Genomic DNA, 7,794 nt, shown 5'->3' with positions numbered 1-7,794 from the left:
GCAAGTGAACAGAAATGAGTCTTTAATCTCGTTTTGAATTGTAGACGACTCCTTTATGTGACGAGGTAAAGAGTTCCACAGGCGAGGAGCAGCAGCTGCACAAGTCCTGTCTGTCCCCTTTAGTTTGACACTCGGTACGAGGGACAACAAGAGACGACTGACCAGAAGATCTTAGCACTGTAGATGGCTGGTGTAAAGCACACAATTCAGATAAATAGGCTGGAGCGAGCCCATGTAAAGATTTAAAAACTAGCAGCAAGATTTTAAAATTAATTTGAAAACTGACAGGCAGCCAGTGTAAAGAAGCTAATATTGGAGAAACAGAGTCAGACTTTCTTGCCTCAACCAGAAAGCGAGCGGCAGCATTCTGGACCAACTGTAACATGCGTATCATGGATTTGCTAATCCCAGAATACAGCGAGTTGCAGTAATCAAGGCAAGAAAAGATAAAAGCATGAGTAGCTTTCTCAAGATCCCTAGAAGATAAAAAAGGCTTGATCTTACCTAATAGATGAAGCTGGAAAAAGCAACTCTTGACTACAGAATTAACTTGTTTCTCAAAAGAGAGGTCACTGTCAAAGGTAACAGCAAGATTGCGGACTTGAGGTTTGCAAAAGACAGAGAAAGAGCCGAGAAGTCCAAGACCAATCTGGGCTTTAGCTGATGAACCCACTATAAGCACCTCCATTTTATTTTGATTCAGATCAAGAAAATTATTAGCCATCCAGGATCTTGGTTCAGAAAGGCGGTTGTGGAGTTGTTTTGTTGCAGAGTTGCAGACGGGAATATAAACCTGAGTATCATCAGCGTAGCAGTTGTGAACCTTGCCCCGGACATAGACAGGCAGACACGTTAATGTCACCCACAAACACACGTTTATTTTTCATCCTTATTTACAGTTCAGCTCACCAATCCCCAATACCCCTCAGTCCTGGCCAATCCAATGCCTTCTCTTTCTTCTTCTTTCTCTTCTTCTTTTTTCTCTCTTTCTTTCTCTCTTTCTCTTTTCTTCCGACCGCCTCCTGCCTCCTCCAGACGTTGCCACTCTTCCACCCGACTCTTGTCATAGACTGGAGGGAGGCGGCCCCTTTAAATAAGCACCCGGATGTGCTCCAGGTGCATTCCCGGCAATCTCCCACCGACACGCCCCAGTGTGGCGGAAGTGCCGGCTGTCTCTCCAGAAGCACTCTGGGTGTCCCTACTTTCTGTTCCCCCCAGCACTTCCTGGTATGGCGGAAGTGCTGAGGTCTAGAGTCTTTTAGGTATTGGGGTCCCCCTGGTGGTAACCCGGGGTCCCAACAGGGTCAAGCTTCCGAGCTCTTTACCTGAGGCCTCCAGGGCGGTCACCCCCTCGAGGTCTGGAGGAGGCACCAGCCCTCCTCCTGTCTTCTCAGGCGTCCCGGCTGGGTACCACCTCCATCCAGCTGTGACACAGAGAAAAGAAATGTTAAATTTCCTAAAAATCGCTCCAATAGGGTGAAGGTATATAGAGAATAAGATAGGACACAAAATGGATCCCTGAGAAACACCACATTTAAGAGGAGCAGTAGACAAAAAAGAGGAATTAAAAGTTACTGAAAAGTGTCTACCAGTTAAATATGACCTGAACCAGTTAAGAGCAGCCCCTTTAAATGTTCAAGCCGCATCAGCAATATTTCTTGGTCAATGGTGTCAAAGGCAGCGGACAGGTCAAGGAGGACAAGGACTGCAGCACCACCTAAGTCAGTAATAACAGAGATGTTGTTCAACACTTTCAGGAGTGCCGTATCAACACCATGATAACGCCTAAAACCAGATTGGTAGGTCTCAAATAAATTATTGCAGTTAAGGTGATCGACCAATTTATTATAAACTAGCAAAATACCCGCGCTTCGCAGCGGAGAAGTAGTGTGTTAAAGAAGTTATGAAAAAGAAAAGCAAACATTTTAAAAATAAAGTAAGATGATTGTTAATGTAATTGTTTTGTTATTGATATGAGTGTTGTTGTCATATCTATCTATTTATATATATATATATATATATATATATATATATATATATATAAAATACCTAATTGGCAGCGAGAAGTAAAAGAAAAGGAAACATTTTAATAATAACGTAACATGATTGACAATGTAATTGTTTTGTCATTGTCATGAGTGTTGCTGGCATATATATATATATATATATACACATACTGTATATACACACACACATATATATACATACTGTATATACACATATACATATCTACATATATACTGTATATACACATATATATATATATATATACAAATCTACATATATATCCACATATATATATATTAGGGGTGGGACTCGATTAAAAAATTAATCCAATTAATTAGAGGCTGTGTAAGAATTAATCTTGATTAATCGTATGTAATCGCACACGTAAATTTGCCCCAAATCGCAAATGTTTTTTTTTAATTTAAAAGTGTTTTAGTGGGCGACAGAATCAAATAATAGACATGGACATGAATATTGTAAACTGAAGCTGTTTTAATTTCTGAAAAAAAAAGCCTTTAAACTGCATTTGAATTCAAAACAGAAACAAAAATATCATCCCTGGTTAAAATTGGGCAGACTTAAAAATAAAGTGGTAGTTTAAGTACTTTAAGTACATTTTCAGAATAGTATTGTCTTTAAATAATAATAACCAAAATTTCAACATAAAGTGCAGTTTTTCTTCTTAAAAAATAAGTCAGAAACATAAAAGGTAATTTGACCAACTTAATCTTTAAACTCTGAGTAACATTAGCCAAAATTATTTTGTACATTAGGCTAAAACAGTGTGATCATTGAACATTTTGTAATTAGATGTATTTAGAATTACTAACGGTCACGGAAGTCCAATGATCCCCAGTAAGAGCCACAAAGTCCGCTTTCTGTAATGCATCTAATTTTGCTTGCTTTTCAGTGTGCACAAAACCATGCTTTTATCAAGGCTTACTCGGGAAGTCGAAATGATCAGTCGTAGGAACGCGCTTTATTCCGACTCTAACATTTTTGTAGCTGTGATGTGTGCATCAGTGTAATGGATGTACCAGGAAATCATGCATTGACAAAAGTTCCGTTTGCTTGGAATTGAAAGTGTGATTAAATGCGTTATTTTTAGCGCGTTATGGAGTACATGCATCAAGCTTCTCAGCTGTGCTTGTGCTAATAAAGGGAAACATTTTAAAAATAACGTAACATGATTCTGCTTAACCTAATATTTTTCATACGTCCCAAACCAAGGAGATCGAAGGTAAAATGAATCGGTAGCAGCGTACATACTCAGTGCATCCCTCTCGGGAATCGAACCTCGAATGTCGGCATTAGAGGCGAAGACTCTACAATTAGCCACAGCGTGTGGCTTGTCTATGCGAGAGTATGTACTGTAGATCGGGGTATATATATACATTTATATATATATACCCGCGTATCGCAGTGGAGAAGTAGAAGTTATGAAAAAGGGAACATTTTAAAAATAACGTAATATGATTGTCAATATACAGTAATTGTTTTGTGAGTGTTATTGAATGTTGCTGTCATCAAGGATTTGATTATCATTATTTCTTTCAATCAGGTCGTATTTGTAGATGTGTTGTGTTCAAGTTACATTCCGTGTTTGTCAATCGTTGTAAAGATAAGAGGTTTCATTCATCGATTAGTTTCTTACTGCATCAATAAACAGCTCGTCTTCCTTTTATCTGAGATGTGACAAACTGCATGCACGGGTTTTTTTACACTGTCTTCCTTTAGCGGACATTCACTTTTTCCACCGTGTGCTTTGTTTCCGCAGTAGCTGCACTTATGAATATGATTCTATGTATCAGACGCTTCATATTTTTTTGCTGCCTTCTCAATTGTGTAATTCGGTTTTTGTTCAGCACTCTTTGGAACTGTTGCTTTTGTCTGTGCACTGCGTCAGTTCACGTGAGCCGCTTGGTGTTCTTGCATCGAAGGTTCCCAGCTGTGCTGGTGCCATCTCGTGTAATGTCAGCTAAGACCCGGCACTTAAAAGTTTCTCTCGCAGTTTCAATGAGTTTGTGCCAAACACCACCCTGACCATCTCATCTTCCTCTGCATAAGCACAGTCCTTCACACGTGAATATTTACCGGCAGTGTTTGTATTGGATTGCCGCTGATGGACGGCCTTATATGGGCAGGCACTAAATTACAAACGCTAGTGGCAGCCTGTCTATGAACTTAATTTAATATAAACTTACGGTTCACGCCGTGCTTTGTTTCCGCAGTAGCTGTACTTATGAATATGCTTGTATGCATCATTTGCTTCATAATGTTTTTCTGCCTTCTCAATTGTGAAATGGCGTTTTGTGCTCATCGCTGTTTGGAGTTCTTCCTTGTTCTCTACGTACTTACGTAGGAGGCGTGATGATGTCACACGAAACTCAGCCCCCCACGGCCATCTCCAACTCAATTCCATTACATTATATGTAGAAAAATAGGTTCCAGTTATGACCCTTACGCGTAGAATTTTGAAATGAAACCTGCCCAACTTTTGTAAGTAAGCTGTAAGGAATAAGCCTGCCAAATTTCAGCCTTCTACCTACACGGGAAGTTGGAGAATTAGTGATGAGTCAGTGAGTGAGTGAGTGAGTGAGTGAGTGAGGGCTTTGCCTTTTATTAGTATAGATAATTCTTTCTAGAATTTTAGCCAGAAATGGCAGTTGGTAAATTGGACGAAAATTGGCTAAAACTCCAGGATCTAATTCTGCCTTTTTTAGACGGGTACGGACTGTAGCATGTTTAAAAATGAGGACAGAACTAATAGAATCATTTATAACAACAACAACATTTATTTATATAGCACATTTTCATACAAACAGTAGCTCAAAGTGCTTGATTTATAATTGCTAGTAAGGATGGGTCCAACATATCAAAGGCTTCCACTAAGAGACGTGGTGGTACAATATCGAGGGGGCTGGAAGCTGGTTTAATGGTGTTCTTTTTAGCTGTGAAAGTGAAACTAGATCAAAGGATTCTAGGACAATGTCATGATTAACAGTAGGAAGTTTATATTCAGTTTGAACAATGCAACGGCGGATAGTATCAATTTTGCTGACAAAGAATGATAGAAACTGCTCACATGAATGAACAGTGCTATTTAATCCCATCACAGAATGAGGGTGAATGGCCGCATTAACTGAATTAAATAAGACCCTAGGTTTCTTTGAATGACGGGATACTAACTCGGCAAAGAAGTCTTGTTTCGTTTTCTTAACTTCAGCCTGGAAATTGAAAAGAGAAGTCCTGAAAATCTGTTTAGAGACAATCAGTCCATCTTTTTTCCAACGCCGTTGAGCAGCTCGACAGGCGTGGCGCAGTGATCGTGTATTTTCATTTAGCCAGGGAGCAGGTCTTACCTTATTACTGCGTATCTTGGGCAGAGCAATCACGTCTAAAACCGTTTTACAGGAAAAATTACATTTTTACGACAGAATCATCGATACCATTATTTTGGTCATACACATAAAGACTAGAGAAAATGATTTTAAAATCAGATATAACAGAAGAATTTAAAAAGTGCGAGCAGCGTGAGGGATAGCTGTTAGTTGGGACATCAACAGTAATAGTCAGATCTGTTGAGATCTGTTGATGCACAATAATTCATATCACCAAGCCATTATTAGAATGTGTGTTAACATGACAAACATATTAAAGCTCAAATGTGATGAATAGGATGCACAGACCTTGTAGTTCCCTTTTTGGAGGGCCAATGTTGCGTATTTCTACTGAGGAAACTGTTTGGTTTTGTTCATCAGTTTATATCGGCTAGCTGTTGTCCCTTCCCAGTGAATTGGCCAACATGTCAGGAATATCTCAGCTAAGCTTCACACCATCATGCCTGCTGTGCTGGAAGCCATTAACTGTCTGTCGACACGTTACACCCAGTTTCATTTGGTGTGGGTGCACATACATACAACACAACACGTTGTTACCAACATCAAAGGGGCATTTGCAGCAGTGTCCAGTTTTCCTAGGGTAATCCGAGCAATTTACTGCACTCGTATCTCAGTCAGGGCACCTAGCAAGAATGAAGCTGCTTTTGTTAACTGTAAGCAGTGGCAGTCCATTAATGCACAAGTCATCTGTGATGCCAAGATGGGACTGGCAAACGTCATGTCTCGGTTACCTCGGTCATCTGGTGATTCATTTGTTTTGAGGCATTAGCTTTGACAGATGTGATGGTGCTGTACAGGGGGTCTTCGGGTTATGACAGTTCCGTTCCTACAACAGTGATGTGACCCGAATTTTGGTGTAAGTCGAAACACACCCTAGCCTAAGTCATTTACCTATCTTAACACATTTTCAAAATCATAATCTAGAACATGAAAACACAACTAAGCCACAGAAAAAGGAAAAGGACATAAATATACTGTACTGTAGTAACAGAAAAAATGAGTGTAAAAGAAAAATCCTTACCTTTATTCCTTCTCATGTCTCAATTTTGTAAAGTTTTTATGGGAGTGAGCGTTGCAAACTCAAAATGTTGTATGTCGAGACATTGTAACTCGAGGACCCCCTGTATGTGGTGGCTGGCTTGATGGTAAGGTAACTGGCTGAACCCTCAGTGTTTCATGTGGCCTGTACTAAAAGTATCTATCTATCTATTATATAGTGCCTTTCATATCTATCTATCTATCTATCTATCTATCTACTAGTCATTGTAACAGCAATCACCACATTACATGTGCCAGCCAAGTGATTTTTTGACTTTCACCACATTATAGAGCAGGGGTGGGCCGCAGTGGCTGCAGGCTTTCATTCTGACCCATTTCCTAATCATTGACCAGTTTTCACTGCTAATTGACTCCTTTTCCCTTCATTTTAATAGCCCTGTTTTTAAGGAGTCAGTCCTCTGAATTGATTCGTTTCTTCATGAAATGGCAGCCAAACAAAAATGAGATGTGAAACGAGCCAACAGATGAGCAGCTAAAATGGGGTTTCAAACTCCAACCAATTTCACTACAACCAATGGATCAACGAGAAGCTGATTCTTGCTGTTCATTAATTGTTAATTAATTAAGCCCGTTATTTAATTTTGTGGTCAGTTGCTGCTCTCATTCTGCCACAGCAGACATTTCCAAAACTGTTGATTTTCTGTTCATCAAAATGTTTTGGTGACCTGAGAGATCAACCTTACTGAGACCTTCACTTGTCTTTATTTTCAGATATTGCACAGGTGAGCTGATCATGTGGCAGCTCGTTTTGTGTCTCACTATTGTTTGGCTTCTAATTAAAAAAGGAGACAACTAAGGGGCCTGAGCAGTGAAATCTGGTCAATGATTAGGAAAAGGGACAGAATGAAAACCTGCAGCCACTGCGGCCCTCCAGGCTTGGAGTTCGACATCTGTGTTATAGAGCCTCTATGTCCAGTCGCTATTCAGGGAGAGGATGTGAAGGTGGTGCACTGCTATTAGTACTTGGGGGTCCACATTAATGACATGTGTGACTGGTCTCAAAACACAGAGGAACTACAGAAGAAAGGGCATATTCAGGCTCTTATTCCTTAGGAGACTGAAGTCCTTTAATGTTGGAAGTGACATCCTTCACATCTTCTACAACTCTGTGATGGCCAGTGTGCCGGGCTGGTAACAACACTTCAACAGAGAGACGCACCAAATCAACTTCACTTCAAACCACAATACTGGTACCAAAACGGTTACAAAGCAAATAACAGATAACTCCAAAACCCCACATGGTCTTACTCCAGCCTACATGGTGCGCCTTACGATTATTAACCTCTCTGGTGACCTGTGCCATCATGCCACAATACTCACTGCTTCC

This window comes from Polypterus senegalus, chromosome 7 (assembly GCF_016835505.1).
Source record: "Polypterus senegalus isolate Bchr_013 chromosome 7, ASM1683550v1, whole genome shotgun sequence".
In the NCBI taxonomy this organism is placed as follows: Eukaryota; Metazoa; Chordata; class Cladistia; order Polypteriformes; family Polypteridae; genus Polypterus; species Polypterus senegalus.
This window is presented reverse-complemented; position numbering follows the sequence as displayed.